Source organism: Nycticebus coucang, chromosome X (genome assembly GCF_027406575.1).
Source record: "Nycticebus coucang isolate mNycCou1 chromosome X, mNycCou1.pri, whole genome shotgun sequence".
In the NCBI taxonomy this organism is placed as follows: Eukaryota; Metazoa; Chordata; class Mammalia; order Primates; family Lorisidae; genus Nycticebus; species Nycticebus coucang.
Genome location: NC_069804.1, coordinates 8,993,527 through 9,014,952, shown reverse-complemented (window position 1 = coordinate 9,014,952; position 21,426 = coordinate 8,993,527). Strand labels below are relative to the sequence as shown.

Below are 21,426 nucleotides of genomic sequence, written 5' to 3'. Positions count from 1 at the left end.
GGGAGATGACTGTGAGGAAGGAGAAATGATTTCCTAGTGAAATTTAAGCGCCACATTTCTGGGGTATTTTTTCCTTATGAATGGTTCTTTTTGTTAACTGAGCAGGTAATAGTATTCCTTTATCAATGCACTTCAAGGATACCATTTTAATAAGTTACTGGAGTTAAGGTAACAGACACCAGTGAATGATTACCTACTGTTATTAATCCTTTTTTTCTACCAGTGGACTTTGTCCACACTTTCTCACTTACCCTCAGTGTACAGGCAGTCCCGGGTTACAAACAAGATAGGTTCTGTAGGTTTGTTCTTAAGTTGAATTTGTATGTAGTTGGAATAGGTATATTTACCTATTACCCGTAATAGCTGCTGTTTGTAAGTGTGAGTTGTAAGTCAGTGGATGTTTGTAACTCAAGGACTGCCAGTATTCACCCATGTTATACTCTGTACTTTTTTAAAAAAATTAACTTTGATAGCCAGGCGTTGTGGCGGGTGCCTGTAGTCCCAGCTACTCAGGAGGCTGAGGCAAGAGAATCGCCTAAGCCCAAGAGCTGGAGGTTGCTGTGAACTGTGTGATGCCACAGCACTCTACCGAGGGCGATAAAGTGAGACTCTGTCTCTATTAAAAAAAAAAGCAACTTTGATGTTGGATCATTTTAAGATTTAGAGAAGCTTGCAAAGGTAGTACAGAGAGTTCCCACATGCCCTTCCCCCAGCTTCTGCTGATGTGAATATCTTACCTAACCATGGCACATCTGTCCCGAGTAAGACATTAACATTGGCACATTACTATTGATTCCTTGTACTTCTAAATAGCTACTGTCTCTTTTTCAGGCATTAATTAGGAGCTCAGGTCATTCTAATGCTGGTATTTCATTGAACCAGGATATTTCTTTGTGAATGAGCAATAAGTGGGCTCTATAAGTTTAACATAGTTAGTTCACACAGAAATCACTATGGGTCTTTGGTCCGATCAATGCAATCCTAGCAGACTTCTATTGCCTCTGGCAGCACCAGGGATCTGTTGATTGCTAAAAGTAAATAAAGCTGATCCTATTTAAAAAGAATTTTAAAATAGGGCGGTTCCTGTGGCTCAAAGGAGTAGGGTTCTGGCCCCATATGCCGGAGGTGGCACGTTGGTTGAAACCCAGCCCAGGCCAAAAACTGCAAAAAAAAAAAAAAGAAGAAGAATTTTAAAATATATATTTGAGTATTCACAAACTTACTTTCACTCTGTTTCAAACCTTCAAGTTTTTTCTGAGAACACAGAATATCTGTTTTTGAATGAAACATGCATAAATATTATCAGCTTAGAAACAAGAGCCTGAAGGTAGCATCACCCTTTGGGGCGTGGTGTTTGACATAGGTGAGAGTATAAGATTCAAAATTTTGAAAGGGAGTCCTTGGAAACATCCCCAGATGAGATGGTTTAATGGGCTACCTACCAGATGGAATTTATGGTCCTCAGTCCCAAACAGATGTTTTACAGCTTGGAAAGCTGTGACCAAAAGAAAAATGCACCTAAAATGCTTCTAATGGACAGATTTCTGTTCACGTGCACATGTGCGCATGCACACACACACACCCTTTTAAGAATCAAAATATTTAGATTGCTTAAGAATTAAAATTGGAATCTCAGGTGTCAGTCACTACTGGTCCATCATTTAGTTGAAATATTTGGAAAGTTGGAGATGATTTTATATTTAACACTATTTAACCGACGAGCAAGTATAAGGAAAAATTGTTAGAACAACCCAGTTTGTCAGCATCAAATCTATACTCCATTTGTGATTGCCCTCAAGACTGAGGAATCCATTTCAATTCCCACCAAATCAATTCTGGGCTAGTGCCTTGAAGTTGTTTAAATAGCAACTTCCATTTGCACAAAATCTTAAGACCATGGAGAGTGGAGGTCAAAAGAACACCAGTAAGGTGGCCTCTGACTTCTTGAGCTTTTGACATTCAGCCACCAGAGGCTGCTCTGAGACCATTATCCTCTTTTCATTCAGTCCAAATCCCAAGGGTGAAACCTGTGAGGACTGATTTTGCTTCCATTGCTTTGAATTTTCCTTGCTCAATGCAGTTCCCTGGTGGTCTGCTGTTTGGAGTAGATGATTAATTATAGTTAAAGAGGAACTACTGAAAGAAGAAAAAAACCTACAGATTACTGTTTTGCCCTCCTCTCTATTTTTAAACTCTTAATCTTGTTCTGTTTCTTTTAAGCAAAGGAGAACTGGGCGGGATGGCACTGGCTAAGTTTTCATCATTTCCCCCCTCTGTGTTGCTTTATTTTCAAAGCACATTTCTGAAGAGTTTTTTTAAAAAATCCTTTATTCCACAATACTTACTTCCACCTGGTTTCTATTCTTCCACATTTTACCAGCATTTTATAGTTGCTTTCATGCTGTTCCCTCTGTTTTATGTTTTTTAAATCTTTGCCTTTCTCTTTTAAGTCTTTATCTAACAAAACAAATCCAAAATTAAACAGAGTATCTGTAGTTAAGTAAGAAGGATTAAAAATGGTTTTGATGCCTGTAGTGTATTTTGTATTTAATCTTGGACAACTAAGCACTAATTTAAATTGTTAATTGAAGAAAGAAACCAGTTTCTTCGTGTGCAATTGCATTCAGTCCTCCCAAGCAAAGGCATGACTGTAACAGACAACGACCAGCCCATCAGAAACACCTGTTTTGATTGTTATTGTCACATATGCCACCCTAATTAGTATACTTCCATATTTATGAAAGTAAGTTGCAACATAAAGAGGTAAAGTTTGAAAGCCATAGTAACGACTGAATTAATAGTTTTGCAGCAAAGTCATCAATGCGTAGATGACCTAAGGAATTTCACTACTGCAATTCTTTAATTCTAAGCTTATTTTTTTTTTCCTTTGGAAAAATTCATGTCTGATTGAAAAAATATCATTGACGTGTACTCCTTCTTAAATGTGCTTCATTTTCTGTGTATTACAGGAAAATCAACTGAACTGGAAGGAAAATGAATATTTTATTAAATTCTATTTATAGTAAGATGTGAAAACTTAAAGATTTCTTTTTGCTCTGAAAAGAAATTCTTGAGATGCCATGAAACATTCCTAAGTGTTTGGTGTCATTATATTCACAGAGTAGCTATGAGTAAAAGCATTTGAAATGTTTGATACTTTGCCTCAAGTGTAATCATAATGGCAGCAATCCTTACTTAATATTGGTGATTAAGTAGAAAACACGGTGGCTTAAATTATCAGGTAGAATACTGGCAGCCATACTCTGTAAACTGGAGCATATTTCACTGAATGCTTTGACAAAGGTGGAATGCCAGGGAAAATGTTAGATGCCTTGTCTGGGGGCAGGTTATACTTTTCAACTTGCCCCTACTAAGCAGAGTACCAGAATCCATTTGCCCATGAGTAATACCTTATTAAACTGTCATGATTTAATGTGGCATATTTTTCTCTCAATTTGCATGCCTGACAGTCGACTTCCTAAATATCACATTCATGCTGAGCCACAGAAGAAAAATAGACCCGCTGAAGTAGCATTAGGTCAGCTTTGTGGGATGCATTAGCGACCTGTCTGAACAAAGACAGGGACTCAGGCACAGAAAATCATAACCGTGGCCCCAGGCCCTGGGAGGTGGCCCTATTGCCTTGCAAATACCTCGCATGGATCATTATTAAACTTGCCAAGAACAGACAAATTCCAGGCAAGTGAAATATCCACTGATTCAACTGCAGTTAGGTGGGTCGTGTGATATTTGTCTTACTTGCTTTTCCTTAAGGAACTCCCACGCTATCTCCAACTGCTCTTGAATACCACATGTCAAAAGCACGAAGCAACTGTATTAAGATAAAAATTGTTAGCATTAAAGACAAGGCACTTAAATTAGTATAACCCTTAGGCCAGATATACTTCACTAAATTGCACAGGCTTTAAAACACCAGCACTCAATTTTTTAAAAATGTATCCATAGCAACCTTTCTGTTCAGGGAATAGTTACCTGAAAGGATACATATCTTTGCAACGCAACAGAGATAAAACCATAGTTAGTTAACTATGGATGATATTACTTGAATTTAAATGTAACTGGGAGCATGATTTGCAAGGAAAGGGGGCTTTTAAGAAACTTTTACAACTTATGTGCCTATTTCCAGTAAGATGTGTTGTCATGCCTTTTTATTACCGAAAGGTTCTTATTATGTATGGTACTCTTATTAAAATACCATGGAATAACTTTGGGTTTCAGATATTTAGGAAGAAATATCAGCCTTCCTCTTCTTCCTGCCTACAACATGCTTACCATTTTTTTACATCCTTTATTTAGCACAGAGTGGGGGACTCTGCAGTTTGTGCTGTCTATGGATCTTTGATGGTCATAGCACAGGTAATTGTTACCAGAAAGAGCACGAGATCATATGACAGTCCACAAACCCTTATCTTGTGAAGTCATCTGACTTAAGTCATTTCGAAGGGACCCTCCCTGATGGAGTAGCCATTCATGTAGTCCTGTCATGGGACACGGGAGACAGGGAAATACTAGAAGTGAGGATTTTAAAAGTATCTGTTGCAAACTGAGTTAAGATAAAGGGGAACTTTAGAACTGAGAAACCTGCAAATGTCAACAGTTCACATTTCTTAGGTAAAGAGTATTGGTGGGGACACTTTTCCTCTACATTTTTTTTTTAAAGACAGAGTCTCACTCTGTCACCCTGGGTAGAGTACCATGGCGTCATAGCTCACAGCAATTTCAGAGTCCTGGGTTCAAGTGATCCTCTCGCCTCAGGCTCCTGAGTAGCTGGGACTACGGGCATGTGCCACCATGCCTGGCTAATTTTTCTATTTTTAGTAGAGCTAGGATCTCGCTCTTGCTCAGGCTGGTCTCGAACTCCTAAGCTCAATAAATCCACCCATTTTGGCCTCACTGAGCTAGGATTACAGGCATGAGCCATCATGCCCAAGCCTTCCTCTACATTTTTATGTTCATCCCCAGAGGGCTGCAAATTAAACTAACAAAAGACAGATTAACAGGAGAAAAGGCACACAATTTTTACTAATATTTATATACCCAGGAGGTCACTGAAAAGGAGTGAAATTCAAAGAAGCAGTTAGACTCAGTGGCTTAACAAAGGAAAGAGGGTTTGAGCTTCCAGGGATGATAAATTGTGGGGCAGTGACTAGGAAATATGTGGGGGAACTAGTGGCCAGTAGGGACTATTTCAGGAAGATCTGTTTATGCAAACTCATCTTGGTGTTGACACCCCATCTTCAATGATAAAAGTTGCTCTTCTGTCTCTGCTATAAGAGTTTCCCTTCTCTCTCAAGGTAAAATGTATGCTGTGCTCTCAGGAAAATAAGAAGAAAAAGAACCTTCCTGCAGCTGTTGATTTTCATTTGCCTTTAGCTCAAAATAACTCCCATGCCTCAGTGATATATTTTGGGGTGTCATATTCTGATCCTCTTCAGGAGGTAAATACAGCCAGCTTGAAGCTTATATTAGCCAGTGTCGGTCAGGGCCGGCTTCATGGGCGTGCAACCTGTACACAGCCACACACAGCCAACAGCTAGTTTAATGATCATTGGAACGGGTGCATCTGTGAGCCAATAAAACTTTGTTCATGGACACTGATAATTGAACTTCATATACTTTTCATACGTCATCAAACATGATTCTTTTATTTTTATTTGTATTGTTTTCAGCAAGGCAAGCCTGATGAGAAACAGAATTCTTTTGATTTTTTTCCCCCCAACCACTTGAAAATGTTAAAAACCATTCTCAGCTGTTGGGCCATACAAACACAAGAGGAGGGCAGGCTTGGACTACAAGGCCAGAGTTTGCCTCCCGACCCCTGATCTAAAGAAGCATTTCTGAATCAAGCAACATCAGCCCCTCCCCTCCACCCCTTAACCTGTCAGAAATGCACATTTCCAGGCCTCTCTCCAGACCTGCTAAATCAGAAACTCTGAGGTAGGGCCCTGTAACTTGTATTTTAACAAGCCCTCCAGAGGATTCTGATGCCCACGCCAATTTGAGAACCACTGCTCTAGACCTATGATTCTCAACCTTGGCAGCACATCAAAATTCCCTCGGGAAGCTTTTAAAAAATCTCCCTGCCCGAGGCCAGCTCCGATCAATTAGATCAGTCTACAGTGGTGGGACCCAGTCACCGGTGTCTTTTAAATCTCCTCCAGGTGATGTCAACGAACAGTCTAGGCAACTAATGCAAATCAGGAAAGTAAGGCTCACAGAGTTTGATTTGCCCAAGATACACAAGAAGAAGAAACAGGCAGGACATAGCTCATTTACACTTTTTTAGACAAATTGTTGCAGGAAGACAAGGCCCAAGGGAGAGAAAGAGCACCCAAACACCACGTTTATAAGAGGAAGGGCTTTATTCACCAGCCGGGAGCTTACGGCATAGAAGAATTCCAAACGGCTGCACTCCCTGACTGCCTTGGTCTTTCCCTTTTTATTGACAGTCAAAAAGTTCCACCCCACAAGTACCCTTCTCATTGGCCAGTTTGAATCAAGCGGGAGATGCTATTCCCGCCCCCACAGAACTACAGGATTTCACAGAATTTGGAAATTTCCAAGTTTCAGGAAGTTAAGTTTACAAATTCCCAAGAGCTATGTCACCATGGAGAGGACCCTGCAGGTGTATCCTTGTGGTCTCCTTGAGAAGACCTGTTCTCCTAGACCTCACCCTTCTCGGGTATCCTCTCTCAAAATGAGGGTTAAAATAGTATCTTTGGTTATGGATTGTATTTGTGAGAAGCTTCAGGGTTCAGGTTGTCTTTTGTTTAGCACTGATTAACTTAACACCTCTGGAGATATGCAGGAATAAAATGAAAACTAGCTTTGGAAACTCATTAGGCCAGACAATACAGCCATATTTGGAAGAAATAAGGTGCAGAGGTTTAGGAAAGTCCCAACTGCAAGTACTCTGGGGCTGAGGCCAGAGCTCCAACATTCCAAGGGAGGACAAATTCTAAGAGCTGGTATCAGGCAATGTTGTCTGTCCAGGAGGTATTTGCAAGTATATTCAAACAATGGTTTCCTGTTTCATATCTGGGACACAGGTAAACATAACTGCAGCCTTAAATGTCTTTAAGGACAGGAGAAAGCCTAACATTTGCATGCTTTGGGTGGATTTTATGACTCTTAAGGATTTCCGTGCCTCACGTTTTTTTAAAGGGCACTTTCAAATGACGATGAATACTTTGTTCTGATTTTCTCAGCAAAGGCTTCGTCATATCTGTGCATTCCAAGGAAGGAAAAATACAGGCTGTGTACCCAAAATAGAGCTGGAGAAAGCTATCCACAATGGAAAGCAAGCGTGTGATGGCTACAAGTGGAGTTGGGTGAACACACACCTAACTCTGACGGGTTTTTTTTTGAGCCGGGGCTGGGTTTGAACCCACCACCTCCGGCATATGGGACCAGCGCCCTACTCCTTGAGCCACAGGCGCCGCCCAACTCTGACATTTTTATAGAGTTATTATTTACCCGATCATAATACAAGCCGCTTGAGTGTTTTTACTCCGCGCTGCAGTCAAGTCACACAGTGCTGTGGTTATGAGGATGCTTTCAGGAGCCCATAAACCAGAATCAATGGCTTCCTAGCTGTGTGACCCTGGCAAGTTACTTTGCCTCTCCGTGTCTGGGTTTTCTCTCCTGGAAAATGTGGATGATATTAGTACTTTCTCTCACTGGGTGAAGGAGGATTAAATGTGCTCACAGCCATGTCTGGCATCCACTGAGCACTCCCTAAATGGTAAATAACATTATTTTTAAACAAATCACCCCATTCAATTCTCATAATAACTTTAAGGGAGAGTAAGCAGACGGGTCAAGTTCACATAGCTATTAAGTGACAGGGTTGGCATTTGGACTAAGGCTTTTACCAGAATCAGTACTGCTAACCACAGAGCTATACTGCATTGATGGTGAGTAATAAATCAAGTATTTAAGGCTAATTTTTCCCCATGTATAGTATAAATTTGGGGGCATTAATCCGAATATTCCTGAACCTTCTTTTTATCTGGATGATTTTATAGTGCACCCAGGCTCTGCCTCCCTCAGGAGGCTGATACAAGGCAGTGGTCCCCCTCCTAGCAATGGCTCTTCCTATCAATGGCTCCTCCTGGGCCCCCATCTCAGTAAATGGTGATCACAGCAAAGAACCTGGGAGTCATCCTGGTCTTCTCTCTTTAGCGGAAACATCCACTTCGTCAGTAAATCTTGCTGGCTCTATCATCAACATATATCCCTCACCCTACCTCCAGTGCCATCCCCGTCCCAATTCACCATCATCCCTTACTTAGGTAGCCCAAAGAGCCTCTTCAGCCGTCTTCCTCCCATCCTACAGACTGCTCTCCACCCAGCAGTCAGGCTGAGCTCTACAAAGTTGATTATGTTGTCACTCTTGGGCTTGGAAACTTTCTCATCTTGCTCCAAAGGAAACCCAAAACTCTTCTGGCGATCTACTCAACCTTGTACGGCCTATAAACACTGTCCTCCCAACACACACACACACACACACACACACACACACACGCACACGCACTCAGACACATTTCTGAGACTTAGCTCCTACTGCTATTGCCAGTACTCCCTCGGCTTCGTCCACCACAGGGTCCTTGCATCAGTCGAGTTTGCCCTGGCCTCAGTGTTTCGGCAATCATTGTTGCCTCTGCCAGAATAATGTGCCTCCGTCCATTGCCATAGCTGAAAGTCTTGCTTCCTCACTTCCATAGAACTTTGCTGAAATGTCACCCTATATGAACTTCCGTACACCACGAGCACTGCCTACCCCTCTTACAATTTCCCAGTACCATCCGACCTACATTATACCCATTTGCTGATTTGTTTGTCTATCTCCCTCCACTGAAAGGTATGCTCATGAGGGCATCACTTAACCTATTTGTACATGTCTGTATCACCAGCACCTAGAACAATGACTGGCACATAGTAGGCACTGAATAAATACGTATTGTATGAGTGAGTGGCTATTCTGGCATAAGGAAGATAAACACTGCATCTTTGTTATCATGAAGTTAAGGCATCAGACTCTTTTCTTTTCTTTTTTTTTTTTTTTTTTGTAGAGACAGAGTCTCACTGTACCGCCCTTGGTAGAGTGCCGTGGCGTCACACGGCTCACAGCAACCTCCAGCTCTTGGCTTCCGCGATTCTCTTGCCTCAGCCTCCCGAGCAGCTGGGACTACAGGCGCCCGCCACAACGCCAGGCTATTTTTTTGTTGCAGTTTGGCCGGGGCTGGGTTTGAACCCGCCACCCTCAGCATATGGGGCCAGCGCCCTACTCACTGAGCCACAGGCGCCGCCCCAGACTCTTCTTATAGGCACTGTCGCTCTGTGCTTGAGCTCTTTGGGTGCCCTGAAAGTGATAAAAATCAATTCATAGATATGTACAGATTATCTGTATGTTGCTAATGAACTCAATGGCTAAAACACTGATATACCAATTAGCTCTGAATAAAGAAAAATGCTCCGAGGCTACATCCCTAACGGGGTAGATAAATCACACAAGTATATTTCTTTGGGAACACCACTGACAAATTCCGAACGATGAAGGAAGACCTTATTCACTGTCCTAGAGAAAGAGCCCCCAAATCCACATCCTGGCCTGCATAGCACAATGGTGACATCTTTTTCCATGAGAGATTCTCTGTTTATTAATAATCATGTGCATTGTTTTCTTCCTACTTACAACTAATTGGATGGACACAGCCTGCATTTGAAGAGGCAGTTAAGGTAAATAAAAATCATTACAGTGCTTCCATTTGTTTTCAAGTGTAAATGGAAAACAACTGGCTTATCCTGACAGTGCAGTGTGAGAGACTTTCGGAGGTGGACTGGGATTGGTGATTTAAGAACCATATCAGAATCTAAGTGGTAAATCCCAGCTCACACATATGAGGCACAGGAAATGAGCAAGTGTTCGTGGCGAGTCATAGGCATGCTGGGGTGTGACGCCTCATTCCAAAGGGAAGCCGCATCTAGACTAGGGTGGCAGCACCACGTGCCAGGCAGATCACAGGTTCTGGAGTCTGAGAGATGGGTTCCAGTGTCCCTATGCAAATGGTACACGTGCTGCATCTTCGAGGGGCCTAATGCACAACTGGACCATGACAGATATGGAATTCCTTTCATTGCCTGCCTTTTAATCAACACAAATACCTCCTGCTGGGTTTTGTTGCATTAAATAGCACATCTCCCTGATGTAGGTATCCACATTTTCATCTCATTAGACCTCTTAGTGTGTGGTGTATCAGCTGGTTTTGAATTCCCTTAATTGGGCTAGATTAATTTGCCTAGTGGGAAAGTTCACCTATCTGCTAGTTGGTCAGTTTCTAAAGGTGACCATAATGAGATTGTGTTTTTTTCCCCCACACAGATATAATTTAGGACAAATATCAGTGGGGCTTTTTGATGCAACTTAAATAATGCTATGAATAAGAGTAAAATTGTTTTGTTCATTGCATGATACTACTTAAATCATTCACATTAAAATAATATTCAATAGCACCTCTATTTATAAAATAGGCAATATATGCCCTTTCTTTTGTAAATTAATAACTCAAAGGAGAAATAAAGTGAAGCCTCATTTAGAGGCAGTTTCTGAGACATTTAGATCTCTTTAATAAATATGGGAAAAGCTAAGGCTCAATGTTTGCATTTTTTTCCCCTTGCCATGACTCAGTATGTTTATCTTGCATCAGGGGACTATTATAGGAAAGCCTATCTCAGTGTGTGCTAATTTTCATAAGTGGTTCCCAGCAGAGGAAGAGCTCATGATGAGCTATCTAGTTATAAAGAAATAAGGGCAAATATTATTTCCTTGGCTATGAAGAGAGAGTTAAAAGCATGCTGATCTGTGTCTAGCAAAAGAAAGAGACCCGTAAACTATGATTCATAAGTAGTTTTTCTATTATCACCATCTTAAAACCAGGTATAGATATGTATGAAGTGGGAGAGGATTTTCATCAGAAATAACACGACCATCCAGGCAATCTTTCTGTGCATTTGAGAAGTGCCATTCTAAAAGATAAAGCATTGACTTTTTATAAGCAAGGAGGGCAAATCCTGCTCAAAGCTTCTTTTGATTAAAATTTCTGTTCACCTCTTTATGTCCACATGATTATCAATGAACCGGCCTGATTTGGCTTGTTTCTAATATACAAAAAAATGAGATCAGATTCATAAAAGTTAATATTTTTAATCTCCAGGATTAATTTAAAAATCAGCTTTGGGCATTAAAATATTAAAGGCTTGAGGAACTAATCTTTCTTGTGTATAAGGAAAGTGAGATAAAGGAATAAGGATAAAAAGTAAAATGGTTAGGACTAGCTATTCCTAGCCATACTTAAACCCACAAAAAATGGATTTAAATCAAGAATGATGCCAATTAGAAATAAGAGAAAAAGGGGTTTTGACTAATGTAATGAATTATTAAGGCATCTTGCTTGTGGAATTTTCATACTTAGTGAGATATAAAAGAATGTCCAAAACAGTTTGGATCAGGGCTGTCTAATATATTTATTTCTGGCTTTGTGTGGCAAAACAATTATAAACCTTGAGCAAATTAAATCTGTGGTGGGGGAGACAGAAAATGCCAATCAGGTCATATGTGCATGATGTGGTGACATTACACCTGCGTTTGGAATGGGCCATTAGTTATGTAATTTCTCTAAAACTCTACCATGACTCTTTGGGCAGCTATGGGCCAGATAATCATAAAACACTGCTAGTTCATGGAAAGTGAATTTAAGGACAAGAAATGGATTTTATTACCAGCATGTACCTTTTTGTTTATATTAAACTAATTTTAATTTTTACCAAAGTAATACATGTTAATCATACAAATGTATTAAAAACTCCTAATGAAAAACATCCCACTCCACCCTAGGGGCAACCACTTTCAACTGGTAAATATTTCCTTCCATATTTCCCCCAATGTGCTTGTACTGTTCTTTCTTGATTTATGTAATTTAGACATTATCTTTAAAATTCTACATATGTTCAAGGAGGAATTCTTGAGCTGGGTACAAGGGCACATGCCTATAGTCCCAGCTACTGGGGAGGCTCAGACAAGAGGATCGCTTTAGTCCAGAAATTCGAGTCTAGCCTGAGCAACATAATGAGACCCTATTTCTAAAAGTAAAATAATAATTTTTAAAAAGGAATTACCATACACTACCCTCCTCACCCCCACCCCACATTCTTCCAATATAATGGCATCAGGAATTGTGTTTGCCTAGTAATACAAATCCCAAAACATTGGCTCAAACAAATTAGTAATTTGTTTTTCTCCTAGAACATAAAATTCAGGGCCCATTCCCAAGATGTCACTGGGAATACAGAATCTTTCTATCTTTCCTCTTATCCAACTTTAGTAAGTGTTCTAGCCTCCTCATGGTTACAGAATGGCCCAGATCACTCAGGCTTGCAACCATATTTCTGGTGAGGAAATCCAGGAAGGGCAAAGAGCAAACCGACATAGCAGCTTCTATTAACAATTTCACAGGACTTAAAGGTGTAGTGGCACACACCTGCAGTCCCAGCTACTTTGGAGGCTAAGGCAGGAGGATCTCTTGAGCCCAGGAGTTCAAGGCTGTTGTGTGATGTGATTGCACCTATAAATAGCACTGCACTCTAGCCCAGCAACACAGTGAGACCCTGTCTCTACAAAAGAAAAAAAAATCATAGCAATAATAGTTTCACCTGATCATCATACATGCCATGGGGCTGGGAAATGTTCTTCAGCTGGGCCCATTCTGCCCCAAATAAATTGAAGTTCTGTTGAAAAAAGGCAAGGGGAAGATGGATACCGGATTGGCTACCAGTAGTCGTGGCCTTGTGACGGCTTGTTTTGTCATCTTGGTGAGGCTATAGTACTCAGTTATTCAATGAAATGCTAATCCAGGTGTTGCCAGAAAGGTAGGCATTTTTGCAGATGTGGTTAACATCTTCAGTTAATTGATGTCAAGTGAAGGAGATTATCCTTGATAATGTGAGTGGGCCTTATCCAATGAGTCAAAGCCCTTAATAGCAAAATTGAGGTTTCATTGAGGAAGAAGAAATTCTGCCTCAAGACTACAGTCATATAAGCCTGTTTTTCCGGAGAGCCCTGACTGATACAAGCATCAATGACCTCAGAATCTAGGAAGGGGGGAGGGCGGCAATAAGATAAGTAAAAATAATTAATTGTAATAATTTTTCTCTTACAAATTTAAATACAAAATTATTCGTGTTTTATCATTCGTATGAATGTGTAAGTGATTATATATTGGTTTCATAATAGTATTGAGTATGTTGGATACTTTTTTTCATTCTTGAGATACTTTACTAAGAAAAGTATGTTCCAGCTCCGTCTAGGTAAACATAAAAGATATAAAGTCTCCCTCTTTTTCTATGGCTGCATAGTATTCCATGGTGTACATATACCACAATTTGTTTTTGTTTTTTTTTGGTTTTTGGCCGGGGCTAGGTTTGAACCTGCCACCTCCGGCATGTGGGACCGATGCCCTACTCCTTGAGCCACAGGCGCCGCCCAGATACCACAATTTGTTAATCCATTCATGTACTCGATACCTGAGGTCCACCAGCCAGTCAGTGACCAAGTCAGAATGATGAATTGTCTCCAAATCTTATTTACCCCATCCTTGTGGTATGCCAAATTATTCCACTTAACCCATAGGAAGAAACTACCTTAAAGAATTTGTATTTAGTGAGTAGAAACTTGTCTCATTTTGTGACTACCCACTAAGAATTATAGATGGGATTTTTTTGTCTAAGCAGGGAGTCATGTTCCTGTTAACTACTTTGCTGTCAAATTATCATCACTAATTATGTTAACACAGTGTTACAAAAATTTTCCTCTGCTTCCATGAGCACAAAACAACTGGATTTCTGGAGCCTCTAAGGGAGAAAAAATATGCTTTTTTTCTAGCCCCAAAGACTGTGCACTCATACTGGGCACACTCTCCTGGTGTCTGCATAGGCAACTTCAGCTTGGTTTCCATTGATTTTTTTTTTTTTTTTTTTTTGCAGTTTTTGGCCAGGGCTGGGTCTGAACCCATCACTTCCGGCATATGGGGCTGGCGCCTTACCCCTTTGAGCCACAGGCGCTGCCCTCCATTGACTTTTTGATGATGTTTCCTGGCACTCATTAAAATAAGCTACATGAAATTACTGATATTCAGCCTTTTTTTTTTAAACACTCATTTCATATGCTTTGACCTAATCAAACACTGAGAGAGGTGGCACAGATGTTATTAGTCACCCTCCATGGATGCTGTGACAATGCCCATCCATGTCCAAGTGGGGCCTGTCCAGGACTAACCACCCAGAAACCTGTCAGTGTGCTGTGGAGGTCTGTTTATAACAAACTCACACTTAACCACAGAGAATCATCATCTAGGCTGCTTTTCTTAAGGAAGAGATTTCAAGACTTACAACCTCACTTCAGGAAACACTTGCAAACATTGTTAATCCCAGACTTGGTAACAGAATATATGTTCCTTTGGCCAAGAAAGTTTCTTTACTTGCTTACACTGTTTCCAGTAGGCAGATCTAAAGCTCCTTCAGTGGACAAACCCTAAAAGACCATTCATTTAACTCCAAATTTTTTAAAATTATATTTGTCCATCTGTAAATGAAAAGATAACTTCGTTCAGTCACAATATTCACTTTCATTAGGGATTTTCTGATTCATTTCTGGAAGCAGCATGTTTTATAGCACCATCTTAGGCAGTTCTGGTGGCTATGACAAAACCCTTTACCTTAGGCTGGGTAATTCATAAACAGCAGAAATATATTATTCACAGCTCTGGAAGCTGGAAAGTCTAAGATCAAGGCACTAGCAGATTTGGTGTCTGGGGAGGGCTCTCGGCTTTATCAGTGACACCTTGTTGCTGTGTTCTCGCATGGCAGAAGAGGCAAACAGCCTCCTTCAGGCTTGTTTTATAAGACAGAGCCCTCATAATCTAACCACCTCCCAGAGGCCCCACCTCTTAATAACATCACCTGGCTGGTTAGGACTTCAACATAGGAATTTGAGGGGTACACAAACACTCAGACCATAGCAAGCATAAAGCAGAGAATTTGATTTGAAACACTTAGGTATGATTTCTGGTATAGCTGTTTATAACAATAAGACCTTAAATTATTTATTTTGCCTCAATGATCCTGCCTGATGGTGATGCCTACTTTTTAGTGCTTTGGTAGAGATTAAATGGCGCACATTTGTGAAGGGCCTGATTCAATGCTCAGCTCAGAGTAGGCACTCAGAATGATGACCCCACCATTAGCATTCCTGTCCTAGTGCATAATGAGAAGATGATGGAGATGAGCATCATCAATCACTGGACCTCTTACTCGTGGAAATGCCCTCTCATAAACCTATCAGAGATCATCAGATATATACTCTGCCTAGAGATCTTATACTCCATGGCTGATAAGACATGTAAGTATATAGATGCAAAGGTATATGACGACTTTGTGGAAAACCCCAAAAAACATACACTGGCTCACAAACACATCAGTGAAGTTGGTTCTGTTTTAGAAGGCCAGTCTCGTCTCTTTCACTCTGATTGTAGGCATTATCTGACCGTATCCCTCTGATATAGCTTAAACACAGGAGCATTAGAATGGGAGATGGCATTATGCTTATTGTTGTCCTAAGTAAGTGTAGAATAGATATTAAATTATGGTTTAATAGCTTCATTTTCTAAGAGTTTCTTTGCCATTCCTTAATGTGGCAATGGCAATAGTCTGATTGGCCTCAATGTCTAGGGGAGGCTGCACATTTATTTTCTTTCATTCTGCAAATGTATGTTGACCACCTACTGCACGGTAAGTGCTGGGCAAGTGGCTGGGGTTACAAAGATGAATAAGATACCATTCTTGTCTTTGAGAATTTTATAGTTTAGTAGGAGAGACAGACAGAAGAATATGTGATGACAGTGCCGTGGGGAAGTGAAGCAACAGAGGTGTATCATGGTTTGCTCAAACTGATGCTTACAATTCCCGATTGGGGGAAGCTCTTTCCAACTCCAAGTTCAGCTTTTTCCCTCACTGTGGGAAAGAAGGGAGGATTTACACTGTGGGAGCTGGCAAAGGCTACTACAAATCTTGGCTTTCTTTTGGAGAGCCGGTTGTTACACATTTACCTGCACACCACCAGGTGTATATAAATTGCTTTATGAGGATAAGGGGAGGGAAAAGATTAATTTTTCTTGGGGCATTCAGGAAACCACCAAAGAGTGGTGACATTTGAGATTGTAGGATAGTAAGTGGGAGAGTGGGTCAAAGGAGAGGAAAAATGGAAGAAACTTTGAAAGGGCACAGTCCTTCAGAGAGGAAATCCCAGCTCCTATTTATCTGGTGATGAAAGCAGAAGGCAAATGCCGCTGTGAGAAACTCCTATTGAAGGTGATAAATGGATGTGCCGTGGGATTTAACTCCAGTGCCATTTAATGGCAGTACATAGCCCCAGGTAGTTTCCTGTGTCCTGGGGCTGGGGCATACCTATTTCTCAAAGGCAGTGTCCTTTGGCAGTGGAATAAAATGCTCATTCCCAGGAACCTTCTGAATCAGATTCTTTTGGAGCAAGGGCCTAGAGGTTTGCATTTTTAACAATCTCCCCAGAAGTTTTCTTGCACATTCACGTTTGCGCACCAGCCTTTCAAAGCATGGCTGGATACATTATCGTCACCACTGTGGGGGTGCTACTGGCATCTAGTGGGCAGAATCCGGGAATGCTGCTCAACAACTTCCAGCGCACAGGGAAGCCTCACCACAGAGAATTATCTGACCCCAAATGTCAGCAGTGCTGAGGTTGAGAAACACTGATCTAGCTCATAATGAAGAGTTCTAAAGTACAAGAAGTGGATTGAGTAAGCAGTGGTTCTCAAGCAAAAAAGAAAAGAGATAGTGGATGGAAGTCAGCTTGTGTCACTAGGCGGGCCCTTAGATTGCTCAGGTGGGGGGCTGGGAGGAGTTATGGGCTTCCGGATGCAGTTACCAGACTGCCAAGTTGTCATAGAAGTGGACAGAGCTCACACATAGTGAACTCATGTAGATGTCCATGTAGATGACACTCGGAAGCCACCCACTCATCGTTTGCTAAGTTTTTATCTCTAATAACAAAAAATTTAAATATTAGTTACGCCCACAAAAATTTTTGGTCATTTCTTTGGAATAAAAACATGCCATCAGTTGTATACAAAGTAGTCTTAGCTCAACCTGTACTTTCTTGAAATCAAAAGGTATATTTGCGTTGAAATCATTTAGCTGAGAGTTGAAAAGTTATTGCTTATATGGAGTTAAGAAAGCAAACTTTGGACATTTTGGGTGGAGTCTGGGTTTATGTTTCTGAAAATCCAGCTAGCTCTCCTGCCATACTGCGGAGATGATACCAGCTTGACCCATTTAATAAATTCAGATCAATCTCATAGGTAAGAGAATCCATAGGGAAAGGTGTACTTATTAAAAATTTTGTTCTGAACAGAAAATCAGTGGTTATTGTTCTAATGACAATATTGCTATCTGAAATTCTGGCTTGGGCCCTCAATACATAAAGCTTCTTGTTCATTTGCTGCATTTCAAAAGGTTCGTGTGCACTTTCCAATTAATGTTTTTCTTGGACTGGATATACAGTTAGTTCGTATGGAGATGAGGTAGGTAGCACCTTCCTTTCCTGGTTGCTTTAAAGTGTCACACGTTACAATTTGGTTTCTTTCCCAGTGTCTTTGCCAAAGGAAGACTTCAGTGCAAGATACCCTTTTAAAAATACTCTTGGGTCCTGAGTGTTGAACTTTTCTGGCTGAAATAATTTTGCACCTTCCAAATGTCTTAATGCTTTTAGGGAGCTCTGAAGTGCAAGGATTTAAGGCTCTTACCTAGTTAAGTTTTGAGCAGACCCAGAGCTCTTAGATAAGAATAGAACTCATCCTTTACTTTTGGAGCTTTGGACATTGTATCCAGCTGCTTCCAGTCATTTGAATCTCGAAAGCTCTCCTAATACTAGCGGAGGGAGCCTCTCCGGCTCCCAGGACCCACCCCTCGCTCCTGATTGGCGAGGCTCCCCGGCTGCCGGAGCCAGCCACCTACGACGTCTCTGAGAACTGATTTGAAATAAGAGCCAGGCGGCCCTCGCTTCCCCGGGACCGACTTTCCATAGGCTGGGGAGAAAAGGTTGAGAAACTTGACATTGTCTTCGGCAGAGTGCGTGTAGCAACAGATCAAAGAAAAACGGGACGAAAACGTGCTCTTTGCCGCCCTGTAGACTTCCTCCGGTTGCTTTTGTCTTGCGGGCTTCTGTTGGGTTTGGTGTTTCCGCTCCAAAGACGCAGCTTGGGCTTCGATGCAGCTCACTCCCTGCCGGATGGGTCATGGAATTCTAAACATGAGGCAGGTAAGCTCCGAGCGGCTGTGCTGGCGGCGGAGAGGGCGGGCGCCGCTGGGGACCCCTGCGACCTGTTACTCCGGAGAGCTGGCTGAGTGACCAGATGCCTGTGCGAGTCGACCCATTTGGCGAAAAGACCGGGCCGCCTTTTCCTAAGGCAACCGAGGCAGCGGGTTACGTGCGGTACCCCCACCACCCCGTCCTCGCCACCTGCCCCCACGCTTGCCTCTGAAGGTGGCTGGTAGTGTCAGGCAATCATTGTAAAGGGCTTAATAGTAGTTTGTAAAATATATGTAAATCAGTTCCAGTTTGCGGCTGCTGGAATGTATTGTGCAGAATCTGTCTCGAGCTTCGAGCCCCTACCCTACTTTGGGTTAGAATAAAGACAACAGAATGTCCTGGAAATGAATTGCACGGGGCCGCTAATCTCATTTTGGCTTCGCATTCTGAGCCTTTAATGTGTTTCTGGCTGAGAAGGCGGAACCGGCTTGAAAGGAGCACAGATAGACCTTCTAGAAAAAAAGGCAGATTTGTTTTTCTGTCTAAGTACTTTGGAAACCATTGCTTCCGGACCTGAGAAGACAACTGTGAAAGGAATGAGCAGAGAAAGGGCTCGGGGATTACCTACACGAGGCTTTGAAAAGAATTCTAAACCAGCAGCTTCTTCCGTGGTTCTGGGGCGTGATGATAAAATTCCTTATCAGCCCCAGCTGAGGTTTATAGCCTTGCTGTTAAGAAAGGAAAGGAAGGAAAACAAATGGATGTAGGAAGCCGGGAAGAGGGTGTAATTTACAACTCAATCAAAGTTACAGAAAGATCTTACATCAATATTTACATATCAGAATCAATAGACATATGATGGGACAGTACTGGACGAACACACCGGTGGGAAGGGCAGGAGCAACAAGGGGAGTGATGTTGGATGGGAGTAGATCTGGATGGGAAAGTTAGCATCTGTATTGTTGCCAAAAAAGCTCTTCACTTTTTCTTCTAAGTGGGCTGGGCACCTGCTGCCCTGCACTCTTGGGGGAAGCGAACCTTCCATTTAGTTGCCAGGGCGAGGGATTCACAACTTTGTCCTTTTCCTACAGCCTTGAAAGGTGAAGCAGAACCCCCACCAAATGCTCAGGTTGCACCCTCTGCCTTCCTGTCCCATGGCTTGCTCCCTAGCCAGCTCCTTGGCAAGTTTCAGTGAGTACAGAAGCAAGTGCCCTGTGCTTTCGGCAAACTGCCCTTGCCGTGCTGGGGACTGAAGGGTTGGAGGCTTGTTTTAAGTTCTGAGAAGACACAGTCCAACCTCATTCTTTTAATGTGTAGTAAAATATGCTAGGGGAAAGGAGTGAGAAGGCTAAATGGATAGGACTGGAAGGGGAAAAGAAGAACGCAAAAACGTTTTTGACAAAGGTCCTTAGTTTGAACAAAGAAGTCATTTGATCCTGTGTGGAGCCACCTGTCCTTTCCTCAGTGGTGTCTGAGTTGGATTTCCAGAATCCCTGTTCCCACACAACCCCTCCAGAGTGGTGACACTTCCCCTGTTTGATGCCCAAGGCATGCTATCCTGAGCTTGGGGTGGTTTTTCCCATGCGTGCCTGGCTTGTGGTGTTCAAGTGAAGTTGGAAAATAGCCCAGTATTGAAGTTTTAAGGGCACAAATACACATGTAGTAACTCCTTAGTTATTTAATGAATGGGCAACTTTTTATCCCACAGCTCTGTGTGTCTATAATTTTTTGACCTATTCCACACTTGAAAAGAAAGATGAGGGGGAGGGGGGAGAGGAGACTGAGGGGATGTTCACCCAGTTGTTCAGACAGACTAGGGTTTGAGGAATCTCATACTATGTTTTTCCATAGCAGCCAGAAAAAGAATGTACAGAGGAATAAGATAGTGGCATTATTGGCATGGGTCAATCCTAACTTTGAGTTTCTCTTGGGGAAACCTGACTTTTGCATCCAGGCAGGGTGAATCACACCCACCAGTTAATTTGTCATCCCAGACTACGGCTCTGGCTGGATTTTCAGGGTTAACTATATCAAACAGACCCATGTGTCATCAGCTCAGCAATGAAATTCAATCTCTTCGCTGATGAGTGATCTGTCCCTAGGGCTGCACAAATGCCGAACAATGGTGTGCCAGCCCAGAAGAGACCCCTGCTAGTGATAGCCAGATATTCTGGGCAGCCAGAAATTGCCAGCAGAATTAGAAAGTTGGCTGACTGGCTGTAAGATACAGAGAGGTTTGGGCTTCTGCCAGGTTGGCAGAAAAGGAATGGTGTGGAAGGATAGTATTCTTTGAGGGTTCCTAAGGCCATGCTGAGTTAGGCCAAAAAAAAGAAAAAAGTGTAAACTTGACTTGCCTTTATCAGGAAGTAATTTTAAAGTATGTGCTAGCCTTTCTCTGCACTCTAATCACAAATGGGAAACTTTCCTGAATCTTCCTTGAGAAGGAATTTGCTGTGTTCCCAGGCAAAAGGAAAGGCATGGCCACCTGTTCTAGAAGCCCAGCCAAAAACAACAGGTTTGCCTGTGGCATTCCCGCAACAGCAAATATCTTCCCCCAATAGCAAGCCACCCATTGTCCCTACACATAAGAAGAACAAATAGTTCATTCTTGAGCTGGGGAAAAAAGATCAGATTCCCCAGACAAAATTACCTACCAGACATATTTTGTGTTTTTAACATCCTGATAACTTTAGAAAAAAAAAAAAAACTCTACGAGAAGAAGGTGTGTGCTGTTTGTGATCTGCTAATATGAGTCACGTAGCTGCTAAATTCTCGCCAGGCTAGGATGCTGCTGTTACAAGGAAGTGGCCTTGGTTTCATTAGCTCACTCTGCATTCTTTAGATTGGAATTAAAATGCCCAAGGACATCTGGCTTAATAATGAAAGTCCGTATTAATCTTTCCTCTGAGGATTAGAAAGCCTTTTATAAACATGATCTATTTATTCTCTGCCACATCCCTGGGAGAGAACGAGGTGGCAATTTGATCCTCATTGAGCAAATGGTGAGG

At 41.9% G+C, this 21,426-nt stretch overlaps 1 protein-coding gene across 4 annotated transcripts in view; it reads left to right on the top strand.

Annotated features, from left to right (window-relative positions):
• The window catches only part of MID1 (midline 1), a 367,686-nt gene that overhangs the window by 171,284 nt on the left and 174,976 nt on the right, over positions 1–21,426 (top strand). For 3 of the 4 annotated variants that reach the window (XM_053580020.1, XM_053580016.1, XM_053580021.1), the window contains exon 1: positions 18,084–18,427. The exons of the other annotated variant lie outside the window; for it this stretch is intronic. The gene's annotated coding sequence lies outside the window, so the exon portion shown is untranslated. Of the gene's footprint in view, positions 1–18,083; positions 18,428–21,426 lie in introns of those variants that run through there. 4 annotated transcript variants of the gene reach the window in all.